The 17,779-nt window shown below is 39.5% G+C and overlaps 1 protein-coding gene across 2 annotated transcripts in view; it reads left to right on the top strand.

Moving 5' to 3' along the window:
- Positions 1–17,779, top strand: part of PDE3A (phosphodiesterase 3A) — a 218,173-nt gene that overhangs the window by 50,454 nt on the left and 149,940 nt on the right. The window contains exon 1 of one of the 2 annotated variants that reach the window (XM_086885495.1): positions 9,265–14,152. The exons of the other annotated variant lie outside the window; for it this stretch is intronic. The gene's annotated coding sequence lies outside the window, so the exon portion shown is untranslated. Of the gene's footprint in view, positions 1–9,264; positions 14,153–17,779 lie in introns of those variants that run through there. 2 annotated transcript variants of the gene reach the window in all.

Here is a 17,779-nt window from a genome sequence, read left to right as displayed (position 1 = left end):
AGGAATCTGGGATGAGCAGAGATGCCATCATATTAGTTTCTCTTTTGGCCAGAGGAGACCAGAAGCTGGATTGTCTGGGTGATGCTGCTCACTGAAATAGAGCTCTGGTAGCCAAAAGCTGAGGTGGGTTGTGTAGAACTGGGAGCATCCCTGAAGATGTGGGGAAGAGCTCTGAGTAGATCAGCATAACTGAGTTGCAGTTGGGATGGGGAAAGCCAGGATGCTTCAGATACTATAAAATAGAGCTACTATTTCAGGAAAGGGAGAATGTTTGGTCTAGCCAGTGGTTGCCTCTAAAAATACTTCAAATATCATTTGAGTCAAAAACAGGACAGGCTATATGCATATTTACCAAAAGGAGAAAATTAACCACCAGGCATCTTGCCTTTCAGAACATTTCACTGTAAGTGAAAAACATTGTTATTCTCCATGTCTTTCAAAATTTCCTGTGACAAAACTGGATTGGAATAAGCAACTGTGAGCCCAAAAGTACATCTAGGCCTGGAAGCAAATGTGTGAGGATAGCTCTGATACAGAGGTTTCTGCTATCTTCTTTTCCCTTCTGCTGTCAGGCTGTTGCTTCCTGTTTTCTGGAAGGAGATTGAGGAACAAAGCATGTTCATGAGCAGAAGCCATAGTAACTGCCTAGAGCAAACAGCTCAATTGTGAGGCACCAAAATGAGGACTCATAAAAATGGACAGGTCTATGCTTTAAGCCAGAGCTATTTGGTATGGCCAAGCAATGCCCTTGAACAGGGAAAAAGCTGTATTCTTGACTGAGCACCCTGTACTCATGGCAGAATTGAGCTCTCCTGAGAAGAGGGATTGGATGTGCTGAGAACATGACAGTAAAGATCAGAACCTTCACCATATTCACCCAGCACAAGCAAGTAATGTAGAGAAAATAATTACGGAATTTCCAGCCAAACCAAATCTTAGTGACTTAGGGATTTTTTTTTGTTCTTTGAACCAATGAAACAGAGCCTCAAGGTAATTTTTTTTTTAAGGTAATAAGTGTGTTTTTTGTAAAATGACAAATTTCATCAGGCCCAAGATAGTTTTAAAACAAAACTGCAGAGTTGTCTAGAAGAGTTTTACCTTTTGGTCAAGAAGTTAAAGTGAGCACAACCTTTTACTGCTTGCGTTTTCCTGGGAATTTGGTGGTGAACAGTCCACGTTAGTAATCCAAACCTTACGTTTCTGCAGCAGTGTAAATACCACTAGAACAGGGCACTCTTTTAAGTTGGGACATTTTTATTTTTGGCTTTTCTTCCTCATGAAAGCAGGGCTGTGTGAGCATCAGTAACACACATATGATTGCAGTATAATGAAAAATTCCTTATGCTCCTTGCTGTTCTTGAGTCAGCTGGTGGAGGCTGGATGGGGGAATAGATTTATCCAGCTATTGCACCAGCAGCACATGGCTACTGCAGGTGTAAGCTTTGGGTGCACAGCCTGAAAGAATTCTGCATCTGAATTTGTGTAGTGATTTCCTAAGGCCTTGAGGTGCTGGAAGCTTTCTTTCTAATGTAATTAATCATTACATTGTTCAGGATTCTAATTGATGGCCCTCTCTTTCTTAGTGTGTTGTGTTCTTTCTTCATGTTTGCACTACCCACCCTGATATCCTGACTCCTTTTCCCAAAATTTTAATGTATTAGAATATTACCCATTACAGAACTGCTCTTTTCTTTAGGAGCAGAAAATCATCATCAGATGATGATGATCCTTCTCAGTATAAAGTTGTCTTATAATGCTCTACAGAGTAAACAAACTATATCTTAAAATACTTTCTGGGACCATCTGGTAGCTTGGACAGTGTGGAAGGAGATGATCATCTTGATGAAAACCTCAAAAACAGCTATTCACAACCAGAGGGATTATATACCTGAAAGAAAGTGTTTCAGTAGGAAAAGGTAATATATACTGAAGCTGAAAGTAATAAACTTCTGTGTGTATTTTCTAGTCCAGATCAGTATTGGTCTGGCCATAGTCATTGTTTTCCTGGCCAAGGCTGGATCATGGTGACCAGCTTTCACTGTTTGGGAATTCCCAGCAAGTCAAGCTCCTCAGTTCCATGCTCAGTTAATGAAAGCCACTCTTTGTTTCCTTATGGGAGTGCACCTATGGATGTGTAAAAGGAGTGAAAAGGAGTGTGTGTGAAAGAGTTAGGGCTCAAATCTGGGGAAAGACATTCCCATGAACCTGGGATGTACTGGCAAAGCTGCTGGTCTTCCCCTCACTGCAAATGCCAGATGGGACTCTTAGATCTCATATTTATTAGCATAATGCTACCTGCACCTAAGGAACCACCCAGATTCCTGCCCCTTCCCACTACAGTACCCCACCTCAGCAAGCAGAATAAAGTGCCTGTGCCCATCCATCTTCTCCAGGGAGAGGTCTGGACAACAGGGACAAGCAGTGATGGATTTGCTCCCTTAACAGACTTATGGGAAGCACTCAGGTGATGTACCTGGTACAAGGGTCCATTTCTGAAACTTGTCTTTATTCTTCTTAAAAGTATTGATGTTTTTATTTTTTTACCATATTTCATTGTCTGAAAATTGTGCACTGCTCCAGCTGGGAAACATGTTTTTGGGGAAGCAGGACTGGGCCTTTAATAATTTTTCTAGCTGAAAGAGCAGCAGTGAAACTGCAGCTTGGCCTCACATACGTGGTTTCTGCAATTAAGGGCTGCAGCTGTTCTACTTTTTTTGTCTCTGTGACGCAAATCAAAGCACAGCAATGGTATTGCCTGAGGGAAGAGAGAAAGCTACTTGCTCGCTTCCCCATGCTGATAACTAAGCAGTGATGACAAGAAACTGGGGCAAAGGAAAGTTCAAAAGCAGAATCTGAATATTATAAATGACTGGAGAAACACAGGTGCCTCTTCCTCAGCACAAGAGGGAAATAGAATTGTGGGAATGTCAGAAGAAATAATCAGCTACCCAAGGGAAAAGATGTCGGGTTGTAAAATTTCTGTTGCTCAAAGTGATTCTGACATGTAAGCAAGCTGGGGTCTGTATGCCATCAAATATGTTACAGTCAGCCCCCTTTTCAATGGGATTGATTTTCACCTGCTGACTTCAACCATAACAACCTTGATTCTCTCACTTTCAAGTATGAGACCACTTTCCACAGCATTTTGATGTCTGCCTAAATGGTGAGATCTGATTCACTATCCTCCTTTTGTCAGAGGAAATTGTAAGGGAACAGAAGTATTAAAAGAATGAGCAGCATTACTTGTCTGAGGTCATGCAGCAAGCAGAGGAGAGAGTTTGGATGTCCTGAAGTCTTGAATCACAACCTGCTTTCTGCACTAATTCCTAAAATTATTTATGTGGCCACCCCAAGTCTGTGTATTTGTTCCCTTGTTGTCAAAACTGAATTTCATAGGTGTTAAAGGTAAATTTATGGGTTTGGTGTGGTACCAAAATGGGACTGTATCTTCATTTAGGCATCAAAGGTACCTAAACAGTGAATGCAGACTTCTACCAGGTGAGTTAGAGAACTCCTTTCTGCTGGTTGTTGCTGTCTGTGTGCCCCAGCCCTGGCAGCAGGCAGGAGTTCCTGGGATGGCAGGAGTTGCAGGGCTTAAGGCATCCAAGGCTTTCCTTTCATGGTTTTACAACTTGGCCCTTTTGGGGGAGTTTGTGAGAGGGGCAGAGAATGACATCTGCAGTACGGTATCCCCTCCAAACTGTGAAATTCATGGTTTGAAATAAGACATACTAGAAAGCAGATTTTGCTTTCCACAGGGGTAGAATAATGTGTTTCTCTGTCATCTGCACAGTGAGCGTTCAACCCATATCCATAATCTCAGGCACAAAAGGAAGAATCAAATGTTGCACCTGCAGCTTAAAATGAGATGCAATTTGGAAAGTGTTGGGCCACTTTAAACTGATGCTACTAGTCCTGCCTGTGAGTCAACTACAGACTTGAGTACTTTCTTCTGGTGGTACTTGCACAAGTAAACCCCACATGCTATCATGGAAAATAAATCCACATCTCTTGCAAGACTGGGATTTAAGATTTTTTTTTCTTTTTTTTTTAACTCCAGCTTTATTTTTTCAGCAAAGGCAGTAATAGATTTCAGGATTGAATAATTACCATCAAGCTAACTAGTTTACAGCACTTGGCTTAAAATAAGGAAATAGTTTAGAAATATGTTTATATGTTTGCTACTAGCAATTTTATTGGTAATAAAGAGGGTTGCTGACTTCTTTGCTGGAAACTGGATTTATGTCTTGGTTTTCATGGCTGGAAGCTGAGGAAGTGCAAGTGCTTTATAATGGTACCTTCTGAGCAAGATCCACAAAAGTACTCAGGAGCTTTTCAGTCACCTGGGCATTATTGGGTAGCTCATTATTGGGGACCTCCCCACACTAAAGCATTACAAGTTTTTACCCTGTAGGATCCTTTCTCTGTTAATGAAATTTCCTTAGGCTGATACTCTCATTTTTTTAGGTGTTGTCTTGTCTTGATGTATAATATAATGCATGCATATTGTCACAGGTCTTGTCTTCTAATGTCATTTTTATACTAGTGTCATTTAGAGTGGTAAGGGAATGTTCCTTTCCATTTGATCCAGAGGCCATTTGATCACCATCATGGCAAGTGAAGTTAAGATTGGAGTTCTGCCTTTTTTAGGACTGACTTGCTTCATGTGAAGACAGAGCTTCAAAATCTGGTGAAATTCAAAATCTACTGAATATTTATTAATGATGTTTTGTAATATTTGTTTCCCATCATTCTGCTGTTTTCAAATTAGTAAGGAAATGAATGTTCACTAACTTTATTATGTCAAATCAATATTAATATTGATCTAATAGCAATAAACTAATAACTCCTGCTGTAAAATGCTTTAATATGAACTTTAAGAGGAATATTAAAATTTATTAGTCATTTCTTAAAGCAGATTGATATGCTAGGGAGTTTCACAGAAATAAAATGCCTAGATGGGATGCATGCAGTGCTAGCCTGATTTCAATAAATTTTAAATTTTTTCCTGCTGTTTACAGTTATGATAATTGGGTGTTAAAGTCTTTTGACAGAGTCTGATGCTCTCTCTTGCTTTATTGCTTCCTGCTTCTAATTGCCCTTAAACTGGATTCATCTCCACCACAGAAATATTATTTAGCACAAAATTCCTTGCCACTATTTGTAGAATTTTCCAAGGCTTTGGTGCCGGTTCATCAGCAAACAGAGTATTTGTGGTTGTCTTTTTTTGTACTTGGCGTTTTAAAGTGTGACTGAATGTTGAGCCCTGGAAGGACACATGTGCTTTCCATTTCTCCATGGAGAAAAGGTTGTCCCTCCACGCTGGGATGACCAGCTTTAAACTTCATCTCTCTGGTACTCTAGGGCTCTACAAATAATGGGCTGCTATTAGAATCTGCCACTTGTCTTGAGTGACATCTCTTTTATTAAAAAAAGCCCTTCTTGGGTTGGTAACTTACCTATTTTTCAAGGAGAAGACCCTGTCTTCTAAGTAATTTGAAATGCTACTCCAGAGTGTTTTCAAGGCCTTCAATAGGGCCTTGAACAAACCAGGATTTGTCCACTGCTTTAAACAAATGGACAATTTAAATGTATTACAAAATCTGTGCTAGTTTTATGGGGTTTTACATAAATTCCAGTGGCCCTACAAACTGAAACGTTCCTCACCTTCTCTCTCCTCCCTCTCACTTCCTCCTCCTCTGACAGAGTCATACCCATAAATAGGAAATACAGTCAAATTGTGCCTGTAACTTCCAAGGAAAAGGAGGAGTCCTCTTCTGACTGCTCCTAAGATGCCATCCTCTGGTAGAGAGGACAACAGCTGGAAAGAAAAATGTTGTAGAAGCTGTCACTGCAGCCTCCCACTTACCTGGGACATGTTTTCATCACCAAGGGTGCGGTTCTGCTTGCCAGTGCTAATTGCAGTGGGAATTTGGGACAGTCTTTACAACTTGATGCTAAAGCAATTGTTCCTAGTTCTGGCTGTGGTATCCTCAGTTTGGATATTCAAAGCAGCGGTACTAGCCAGCAGAAATGAATACTTGTGTGCTTGTATCTTATGTAGTAATTTTCCTGTATCAGGAATTTCGATGTTCAGCAGCTCTTCAGGTTCAGTTTAAGAGAAGCAGGGAGAATTTGCATGCTAAAATGCCATTTTCTAAATCTAAATTTGTTTATGTATGTTTTCAAAATAACTTTTCTTTTTTTCTGTTTTTCTGTGAACTTCAGCTAAACTTGTTTTGGTTTTTATTTTTACTTTCAATATTTGGTATTTAACTTCCAGGTTTTTTTTATTTGTTTGTTTGATTTTCCTTCTTGGAAAAACTCATGGACAAGAACTTAGGGTTCCACTCCATTCTTTAGACCTAATGTTAAAATACTATTACAGAAGTAACTAGCATTATCTTTTATTCCCATATTTGCTGTTTGACACTTAAAACAGCATGCTTGGCCCTTCAGCCTCTCTAAAAAAATGTCTTGTTAGACTGGTTATGGAATAATTTATGAATTTTTACCTGCCTATGGGAGACTGAGGCTTGGGGTAGCTGGAAAGTAACAGATAGGAATCCTAACTCGTCTATTCTTTAATTACTAATGTATCTTGCATAAGCACCGAGCATGGGAGGAAAGATGTTTCAACTGGAATGTTTCTTTTTATTTTTTTTTTTTTTGTTCCTAGTGACAGCTCTTTATTGGCCTAAGGAGATTTTAAAAAATCCTGTTATTCTATTCTGTATTGGTATTAACCTAGTTCTGTTTTGTCCTTACAAACTAGTATTAAAAATACCCAGCTGCATTCAGAAAGTAGATCTTGGGAACGTTTCTTCAATTGTTTTGCACAGGTCTGGTGCCTTTCTAATGGCCAATGGGTCTTGGAAATACAGGCACACCTTGTCTTGTAAGAGAGATGGTTTTGGTGTAGTTTTGGTTTTTGGTCTTTTAAGCAGTCTTTCAGCTGGACATGTGTTATTTTCCCATGTCAGTCACACTGGTATTTGTACACAGCTGAAAGGAAATTGGGTTTGTTAGGTTATAGATTAAGGTAAACAAGAAGTACAAGCCATGCCAGACTCTAACAGCATGATTTTCACATTTCTAAAGTGCAGCAGCAAAAATACTCATCTCTGACTTGAATGTCTCTATTAAACCCAAAATAAGTGAAGCTGTAGATTTATTAAGCTCGAAATAAGAGCTAAAAAGAACAATGGTGCAGAAAATGTGATGCAATATATTTCTTGCCCCCCAACCCCCAAATGTCTTGATTTTAAATGCATTCATAGAGCAATATAGCTTGTTTGCAGCTCCTTATAATTACCAAATGAGCTCTGCATAGAAGCAGACAACGGTAATCAGACAGTCAATTATTCACTGGTTCTTCTGCTTGCATTTGCATCTATTTTCATTTACATTATTACAAGGAGTTTGAGAGGATTTGCAGAGCATGGAGGCAAAATGAGAGGTAAGAATTTCATCTGGCTCCAATGAAGTTTCTTTTTTTAATGTTTGCTCCCAGATGTTTATTTGAGTGTGGGGACAGAGAGAGGTGGGAACACAAAACTCCTTCTGCTGATTCCCACCTAACCCAGAGCACAACACAGCGCTGGGCTCAGAATAAGCTTTAGAGTGCACTGACAGTTTTATTGACTGTCCCTTTCATAGTGACATGCTTTTTGAAATGATGGCTAACAGGAGGGAGTGAGTACACATGGCTTTTGTGAGACAGTGATAAATTGGCGGGCAGTTGGACCATGATGGCTTCAGAAGTTGGCCATCAGTGCCCCGAGGCCATTTATGTTCTGTGTCAGTGGGGTGCATCTGAATACCACATGTCACAAAGACTAATGTCCTCACTCTTCCTTCTAATGGCCATGGCAGACACCACACACTTGGAAATTTCCGTGCCTGCCCCCGAGATAAACACTAACAGGGCCAGCTCCTTGTGTCTGTTGTTAAACACCAGAGCTGCTCAATTGAAAGGTGGAGCCTGGCAATTAATGAGAGCCATTAAGGGAATGGAAAGAACCAAAAATTAAAAAATAAACAAAACATTTTTTTCTTGATATGACATTTGGAGGTGAAAAAATTAAATGGGCTCTTGTCCAGACTTATTGCTACTTCACTGTTTGGAGAGAAGTTAGGAAGAGGTCGGAGTGTCGTTGTTTTAAGAGTAGCAGATGAGAGTTTAGACACTTGTTTGCAGAGGCCAGGGCAAGAATACGCATGAGATTATGAAATCTCCCTTTTAACTTGGACTGAGAAACTGAATTCTTAAAAATGTATAATCATAATAATATATAGCATAATGTATAAAATATGTATATATAATGTATTATAAGTATAATGTATGTTATATAACATATAATGTATAATTAATAATGTGTAAAATTCACTCCTGGGAAGAGGTCAGATTGTAATGTATATACTTTAAAGATAAGGGGTGCAATATGTTAATGGATAAGCAAAGTGTTCTGGAGCAAAGCTTGGGGTGAGCACAAGTTGTTGTGTGTGCAGTGTGGAGCTTATTACATGGGGTCCACTCCAGATAAGGTGAATTTTGGAATTCATCAATCTCTGAACTGACAATAAATTTAAGTGCTTTTCCCTGCATTTTTACAGTCTTTCCTTTGCTTCCAGTCTTGTCTAGCACAATTTAATGGAGTTTGAGGCAAGCAGAGCTGTTCCATGTGTTATTTCAGATGTTGGATATTCTGGGGAATATCTGTGGCTAATGGTTGAATGACCAGCATTGTAAATCACAAGAAAATGGCAGCCATGCAAGGAATGAAACATATTGATTATGGATGCATTTCATCTTCTTGTGCGAGTCAGGAAAAAAAAACTATCCTACAGTAACTGCTAAGGTCATGGCTCTGTCCTTCAGTGTTTTCACAAGAATCAAAATTACACTGTGGCATAGACAAGATGTTCATCCAGCAATGCTCATCCTTCCATTCAAATGTACTGCTGAATGAAAGGGGGTGTGTAGGTTTCTGGAGCAGAGAACTCCTGGGATTCATTCTTTCACCAGAGAAGCTGAAAGCAGGGAAGGCAGGGCATTCACTGGGTAAATGGAAAGAACAGAAACCAGCTGAAAAAAAGAGGTGATCATTTCCAAACTGTATCAAATGTCCAAAAAGCTCATATTACAATCTCTTATGTATGTGTTTGTATGTGCTAACTCATTCAGGGTTTTTAGGGCATATTTGACATGCAGGAAAGGGGTTCCCATGTTCAGTGCCTGCCTTTGATGAATGCTTGAGCAAATGATCACAAAGAAGTAGCAGGAATGGCCAAAAAAGCCCATATATTAGAAAAATCAGACTTCAAACCTTTAAAATCTGAAAGATTTGAACTATCATAAATGTACATTTTTTTGTAAAACTTTGCATTTTTGGAACAATGTTTTTCTTCATATGTAAGCTTGCTGTTTAGTGAACTTCATTTTCAGATCATCCCAAATATAATGGGATATGGTAAAATCTGAGTTTGCTTCTTTTGCTGCTGCTTAGAAATCTGACCTTCAAATTTTATCTTTGATTTTTCTTAAAGAAAAGTATTTTGTTTTACAGTATCTGATTCATTATTGTATATTTGTGCTTTGTGTTTTTTCTGTTGCTTACTTATCCTTCAAAGCATCTTTGTTTCAAATAAACTTCTTCAGACTTGAGGTGATGTGAATTTTAACCTTGGTTAAAACAAAGGGAGATGTTAAATAACCTGGTCAGTGTTCTGCAGTGCTGCAATGTGAAATGGGAGAGAGGGGATTTTCACATAGATTTATTTTAACCATTAGGCCAGTGATGATGAGGTGGGGAATGAGACACTACAATCAAAAGTGTTTTGTTTTATTTTTTGATTTTCCTCTCTGCCAGTATTGATGAGTGCTTTTGCATTTCTAGTCTGTTACTTCTTAGTCCCCAGATCAGTTTTAGGGAGCTGAGGGGCCATTTGTAGGACCCAGACAGCTCTGAGCCCATGACTTTCCCCGAGGAGAAGAGAGGCAGAAGCGGGTGTGATGTGCCAAAGCCAATGGCAGATCTGGAAAACAAACCCCTCATCCTCCCTGGCTGGTGAGAAACCAAGTTTTTGCATTGCATAATGAATTTATGTGTTTATAAAGTCAGGGGCTGATACTGGAGGTGACATAAAGCACACTCCTTGTCTCTTCCAGGGAGTGTGTCAGCTTATTCACAAACCTTCAGGCTTAAACTGGAAAAAAAGCTGTAGAGATCCCTGAATTATACTTTTCCAGTTATTCTCAATATTTCATACCAGATGATGCCTCAGGTTGAAAATACTTTTGTCTGAAAGATAGATTACCTGATTTTAATTAGGGTTTTTTTTATTTTTTTTTTTATTTTTTTTGAGGGGGAGTTTGTTTTGTTTCCTTGATTCAGTCTAATCCTGCTTCCTGCAATAAATGGCTTTCCATGTAATGGGTGCACTGATTACTTCAAGGCACACATCTGCTAAAGGATGCCTTTGAAAGTCAGGCTAATTTGTTGGATAAGTGGCAGATTTCTGATTGCAATCTCTTTTCAATACAGGGGATCACTTAAGACAATAATACTTTCTATTTTTTTCCCAAGCCTTAGGTTTGGGTGGTTTTTTTTTTCCCATCTCTGTTTTAATTATCTTACTCCTAATTTTTCCTTCTCTCTAGGCATACTTTGGTTTCTCTTTCTTCATAAACAGCTACCAAACATGATTACAGGGAGTTTTGTTGAAGTAGAGCTTGCATATGACATTGACACTGTTGTGAACTCAGAAACTACTCTACATGAAATTACAGGATTATGTAGGCTACTCTGGCTTCAAAACAAAAACCATTTCTCCTGGAAAATCCACCTAAAAATGGTGATTATGGAAATAGCTGCCAGAGAAATGCTTAGCTGGTATTTTCAATACTTGCTACAAAGGTTCTTGCTGCAGAGGTAGGAGAGGAGTCTCCTGCTCTCTCAGGTGTTATGCCTGCATCTCTGTGTTGATTGTGTGCATAAGGGCACAGAGAGGCAGCATGACACAGTATGGCATTATTGTATTCTCTAATAAATGGCAAATGTTAAGCCCTCCCTCTTGTTGTTTTTTGTTGCTTTTTTTTGTTTTGTTTTTTGTTTTTCTTTAGTTAACAATACTTTAACTGCTTTAATAACTTAAAGTTATTGTGTCCCACAATTTTTCAGAATTTAGGGATGGAAATTTATTTTCTTCTTTAGTAATTTTCACAATCCTTCTGTGTGTAGTTGTTAAGCTAAAACATGCCTGCATTTAACATAGCCTGTTTCACTTCACAAACCAGTCATAAATTGTGTTATCAAAACCACCTTTTGGTGCCTGGGGTACAGCTGGAGTGTCAGACCCAGAAAAGTGCTTTTTTAATATTTTTTCAAGCCTGGTTTTCAAAGTGGGTAGGCACAAGGAGTTCCACTTTGGGGATAAGTACACTGAGAGGGGAAATAAGTTACACTTTAGTCTATGTAAATGTTGTTGCTCAAAATGGAAGCTGGGTCTTGTAGCTCTCTACAATGCTGTGACCACTGTGTCCAAGAGCCTTCATGTATAAATTTATCTGTATTTTTCATATATGCATAAAATAAGTCAAATGCTTCCTCTGAAAGTTTGTTTAACCAGACAAAACTGTGGGTATGGAGAAATAGGATTAACAAGTAATAGTAAAGTGAACTGAAGACTTCCCACCTTTATTTTTGCAAATCTAGAGTAGCCTTTGGGGTGTTCTTTTTTGCCCTGATACAGTGTTTGCTCTGCCAGTGATCCAGCACAGTTTTCAGAAACAACTGCTTCCTGGAGGAGACACCTCTGAGGATACCTCTTCACTCTTACTCACATGAAATACCTGAGGGAAATTACTTTTGTATGAAACATGGATGAACAGTTGGATTAAATCAATCATTTTCTGGCTTATTGAAAGAGCTATGGATGGAGAAAACCTGCAGACTTTTTGTTAATTTTTTATTTCTGATGTCTCATGATCTGTTCTTAAAAGCAGAGCTAATTAGAATAAATAGTTGATCAGGTGTTTTCTCATTCCTGGTCATTTTAAGAAGAGCAAGTTGAAAGCTCTGTAGTGTTCTTTGTACTTTCTTATGAGCTATTTTGAATGTTTTTTTCCATTGTACTTCTATTTTTTTCCCCCCTTTTTTCCATAATAAAGTTTGAATTTGGAAGTGTGTGCGAATTGGAAGTAGCAGAGTTAGCAGTCCTCTTTTCTGGCTTTCTAAAATAGTGCAAGGCACTGAGTCACTTCTTGCCACTAATAAGTTGCGTCATTTTGCCAGGATCAGAATGTTCCAGTCTCAAAGCAAATAGTTTGAAAAGTGAAAAAGCAGTTGTTACCATATATGTGTGTGTGTGTTCATACACACAGAGACACACACACTCCCCCTCTCTCTCTAACATCTCTGCTCATCCAAAGGTGATGATTGATCCTTCTGTGTGTGGGGCAGTGAATTAATAATCACCACTTCTTTCCACTTCACCACAGGCTCCAGCTTCAGCAGGGCAGGAGATAAAATGTAAACTCTTTATGCTCACAGTGTTTTTAAAGCTGAGGTTTATAAGCATAAATGAGGAAAAACATGTGGAGATTTTATGGGGGGGAAAAAAGAAAAAAAGGTGGAGAGAATGCTGATCTTGTCAGATTGGCTTCTTTTTGTGGTTTTATTTTGCATGTTTGATGTGTGATTTGTTATATCTGTCCTATGTGTGAGGGCTCTAAGGTAAATTCCACAATAAGCCAGGTGTGTTCCTGCTCCTGGTTGTCTGCAGATGTTTGCTGTGCTGAGCATTTGATGTCTTGATTTGAAAACTTTTATCAAACAGGAATGAAGAGCACCATTTTTATGCTGATTATTTTGTGTCAGCTTATCTTCATGCTTTGCCAGCAAACTTGGTCCATTTTGCCATCAAGATTTAGTCAGGATAAGTCAATTTTAATGGCTTCACTGGGAGAAAATTCCCCTCAGATGAGAAAAACTGACTAAAGGGGAAAACCACTGGAGAGGTGTGTGTGCAGGGACCTGTGGCCAGAGAGGTTCAGGTGCAGGAGAGGCCAGGAGGGGCTGGGCTAAGGCAGGGCCAAAGCCTTGGAGATTGCCCAGAGGTGGCTGTGGTTTATTCTAAATAATCACCACTAAACCCCTGGCAGGGGACTGTAAGTGCCAGCACACTGAATCTCCCCAGGAAGGAATCTGAAGATTCCTGGATCTCATTGTGCTGAAGCAGTCAGACACCAGCACTTCTGTGGCTGGCTGGGATGCTGAGATAATTGCTAAAAGCAAATGAAGGACTTTCTGTAAATTTGCTGTTTCAAATAATCTCAACAACTGATGGCTTATGATTATTAATGAACAGCAGGAAAATCTCCAGTAGCTATTATCATTATGATAATGCTGAGAGAGTCTGAAAGCTGGAAAATCAATGAAGTGACAGGTTGCAGAGACTATTGATGGTGGCTTTGGAGGACAGAAGCTGAGCAAGAGGGCAGAGGGTGACATTTGTGAGGTTACCTAAAGCCATACTTTGGAGATCGTTTTAGTCTTTGTGCTGACAAGTTTTGTAGCTGCCATTGGTTTAGCTTTCTACTTCTAGAGGCTCTTTTAAAAATACCCTAAAAATAAAAAGGCATCTGACTTGTTTAGCAGGACCATTGAAGGGTGTCTAGTGACCTGCTCCTTTAAGAAAATAGTCTAAATGCTGGATTTCAAAGGAAGGTAAGGAGATAATCAGTACAGACATTTAGTATGAAGGGGAAAAGAGTCTTTCCCCTTTTTATCCATAAGATAAAAATAGCAAACATTGGGTTTAAAACCCCCTCAATTTAGATAGAGACTGACTATTTGGTGAAGTTCTATGGCCACAGAGCACGTGACAGCAGGAAAGAAGTGATGCTTTTATTTCAACATCCTTACTCTCTTGCCATAGCCTGTATGGTGTTTGTCTAACACTCACACAAGCTGTCTGCACAAAGCTCATAAGGAACAATCCCCCCATTTTTTTACAGCCCAGCATGGACTACCAGCACCTATAAACTGTGCATGGAAAAGTAATTTAATGGTACATTTCTTCACTGTGATGTCTTGAACAGCTGAGCTGCCTGGATCAGCAACAATTTGCCGTGCTTTTATGGATCAAGGTAAGAAGTCCAGAGGGAACGTGGCCTCTGAGGTGCAGGACTTGCACAGCTATTGTGGGTCATTGGAGGTCATACATGCCTGATATCTTCTAGCAGAGCATCCTCCTGCCACTACAGGAGCTAGAAAATGTTTGTGCTGTGCCAGCATGGTTTCTCTTTGGCATTGATGCTCTATATAAGTGTCTTATAAAACCCTTCCATGGGTTATGTGGGTGTATCCACATAACAATGGATTTTGAGGAAAGTCAGTTTGTCATAGCTAAAGCTGTTGAAGCCCCAAAGACTTGACAGACAGATTCAGGTTAGATATGCAGTGTATATTTTTGCATGGTTGTTTGATCAGGCATGTTTGCCCACTGCCTTAGCTGGAAAAAAAGTGTATGGGAAATTTCGGAACAAACACAAAAAGTTTTATAGCACAGAAATACAACTCCACTCTTTCAGCCAAATATGTTATGAATTATTGTGACAGCTGCCTGAATGAGCCATGTCATCCCCAAGTTATAAAAAGAGAGAAAGAAACCTTGAAGTTAGAGTGTATATACCTGTTAATATGAAACTGCATAAACCTGTTAATATCAAACATTGCTTTTATTTGTCTTGTGAGTTTTTGTTTTGTTTGTGCTTTGTTTTGTTTTGTTGTGGGGTTTTTTTTCCTGGTACATTTCTCAAGCTTTTCCTAGGCTGTTGTCACTGAAAACTTTACCTTAAAATGAAAACAGATACTTCCCCATCGTTACCTTTCAGTAGGCATCAAAACTTCTAGGGGAAAATATGAAATACCAGAAGATTTGCATTAGGTCATAGCTCATCATACTTTAAGTGGTGCCATGCAGAAACAAAAAACCCAAATAATTTGCATTATCTAATAAAATAGAAATGTATAGTAGTTATCTTTAAGTATTTAAATTATCTGAAAATAGATAATAATTCTGCATAATTTGTGTGCATCATGGTGTCTTGTTAGTGAGTTTTGGTCATGGGTGTCTTTATAGGGCAGAAAGCATTCCATTTATGGTGACGGGTCATGAAGTATTTGTTTTTATCTGAGTTTCTTCCAGTCACACAAATTCCACTTTTTTTTTTACCTTGTATAAATATGTGTTTTGCCCTGACCTCTAAGACTTTGAGCCTGCTGGGGACAAATTTTTCACAGGATATAGAAAGGAACTGATTTCCTACAAGTTATGTGAAAAGATGGGTGGGTGAAGGAAAGAGAAAGGGTCTCAAAGGGAAAAGACTGAGATGATTTCATCATGAAATTCACATGAAAACATCTGTATGGACTGGGCATGTAGGTGTACTGTGGCCATGGAGTCAGGCTTGGGCTTTCCCACTGGCACAAGGACAAGAGATTGCAGACAGGTTTCCCTAGGGAGCCCTCTCTCTTAGCATCGAGGAGAACTACTTGAGCAGGCTGAAATGCTGTGGTGAGAGACAGCAAGCCAGGTCCTGCTTCTGAAGTAGAGCAACACTGGAACATGGTGAGGCTGTGCAGAATCCCATGTGGCTGTTGCTGAGTTTGCAGGAAGTGTTATCGTTATAGTGGATACACACACTTGACCCAAAAATATTTGTTTTCAGAGAGTATCCTTGCAGCGTCTTTGTGGCAAAGTGCAGGAAGTTATTTATTGTACAGCTGGTTTAAATTGAAACTTTTGAGTATAATGGGACAGCTCTCCATCTCACCCCATCCCCCTCCTAAAGTTTATATGCGAGAGCACATTTTCCATGACTCCGTTATTGTTTGAACATCAGGATATTGCATAAGCCTCTCATGGGGAAAATAGAATATACAGAAGCAGAGGATGACCTATGCCCACCCACAAGGGCTGCAAAATGCAGCTTCACATATAGTGTCAATAATGAAGAACATCAGAAGAAAAAAAACGTGTGGGCATTTGAATGCTTTAATTAGTGACTGTTTTAATATTCACATCCAGATTCTCACGCTATTTCTGCAATGACTATCTGCAGGATGTGGGTGTATCTCCTGACCTCTCTGTTCCTCTCTCCCCTGATTTGGAATAGAGCTCTCCCTTTTCCTCATGGTAAAGTGCAGTGGGCAGGAAAGAAGAAGACAAGGAAGTGCAACGCAGGGTTTGGGGTTTTGTTGTTTTTGTTTGATTTTTTAAAACTTCTTTGCCTATAGAATTTTAGACGCAGCAGTCGTTAAAGAAAAATGTAAATAAACAGGCTAAGGTGTTAGCTTGTGCAAGTTACAGAGTTTACTTTGGAGAAATAGCTTTGGTGGCAGTATCAGATGACAGACTTCATCCTAGACAAGGAAAGATTAACGCCTGGTAGATTTAAGTAACTGCTACTGAGGAGGAGCGCTCCTGGGTCCCCCAGCATCCCTGTCAAAATAACCTGGAGTTTTGAGCATTGCACAAATTGAGGAGATCCAGTTCAGTGCAGTGGTTGAAGTCAGTGGCCCAGCTCATTTCAATGTTAAGTACTTCTGAATTCAGGAATTCAGTTTGTGAAGTCTTTTACAGACTGCTTGTGCTTGATTTCCTTTCTCTGCCTGGAAAACCACCATCTCTCGGTTGAATGAAACAATGCTTGAAGAGCCTATAGTAGTGCTGGAAGTATTCAGGACAGGAGAGCAGGTTGTGGCTTCTGATCTCTGTATGACCAGAGCAGTGGAGAAGGTGAATAAAAATGTTCTTTGCATGTAGACGTGCACCGAGTCCCTCAGAGTGGAAATAAGCAGTCGGTGTCTGCTTGCAACATTATCTTATCTATTGGAGACTGCCAGCTGAGAAATTCAGGGAAGATTGTCTCTTCTTCTTTTTGAAAGGTATCTCCCCTTAAGAGAATGTCTGACTGCGAGGCAGAAAGAGGAGTAGCCCTGATGGGTGCCATAAATCATTTACTTGAGATAAAATTTTGATAAGCATTATAGAGAAATGACCTCACTGTTTTATTATTTCAGTTAATGTGAGCTGTCACTCCGTGTTTATTGCCCCCGTAGTTAAAGTTTATGGAAGTTCCCCAAAGGGATGCCCTTGAATCTGGAACTTAATGACTTCTCCCTCTACTGGAATTACAGCTTGTAATTGGAGCAGCTTGGATTAATTTCACTTTTATGCATGAGTAATCATATACAACCTTCATGTATCAGAACTCAAATCTACAGAACTACAGTGTTAAAAGCCAAGAAACTCTAGGCCAACGACACATCTTAGAGCTTGGAGGAGAATTTGAAAATCATGATAATAAATGTTCTGAAGTTATGAGAGGAAAGTTTTCCACCCAGAGGGTGGTCAGGCACTGAACAGGCTCCCCAGGAAGTGGTCACAGCCCCAAGCCTGACAGAGTTCAAGAAGCATTTGGATAACTCTCTCAGGAACATGGTGGGATGTCCTGTGCTGGGCCAGGAGCTGGACTTCAGTGATCCTTAGTGGTCCCTTCCAACTTAGAATATTCTATGATTCTATGATCTCATATATGTGAATGCATCTATTTAAAAAAAAAACAACCCAAAACACTAAATCTTTAGGGTTTGTGAGTTTCAAGCTCTCTTTCCACATGTCTATTTCACAGGTATAACTAGTGGATTTGGTATGATTTGCTTTATTTTCTCCTCCAAGTGCAAGGGAAGATCTTGATGTAGTTCTGAGA

This window comes from Cyanistes caeruleus, chromosome 4, assembly GCF_971803275.1.
Source record: "Cyanistes caeruleus chromosome 4, bCyaCae1.hap1.1, whole genome shotgun sequence".
Taxonomy (NCBI): domain Eukaryota; kingdom Metazoa; phylum Chordata; class Aves; order Passeriformes; family Paridae; genus Cyanistes; species Cyanistes caeruleus.
The sequence above is the reverse complement of the archived record's forward strand: the minus strand, read 5'-3'. Positions and strand labels throughout refer to the sequence as shown.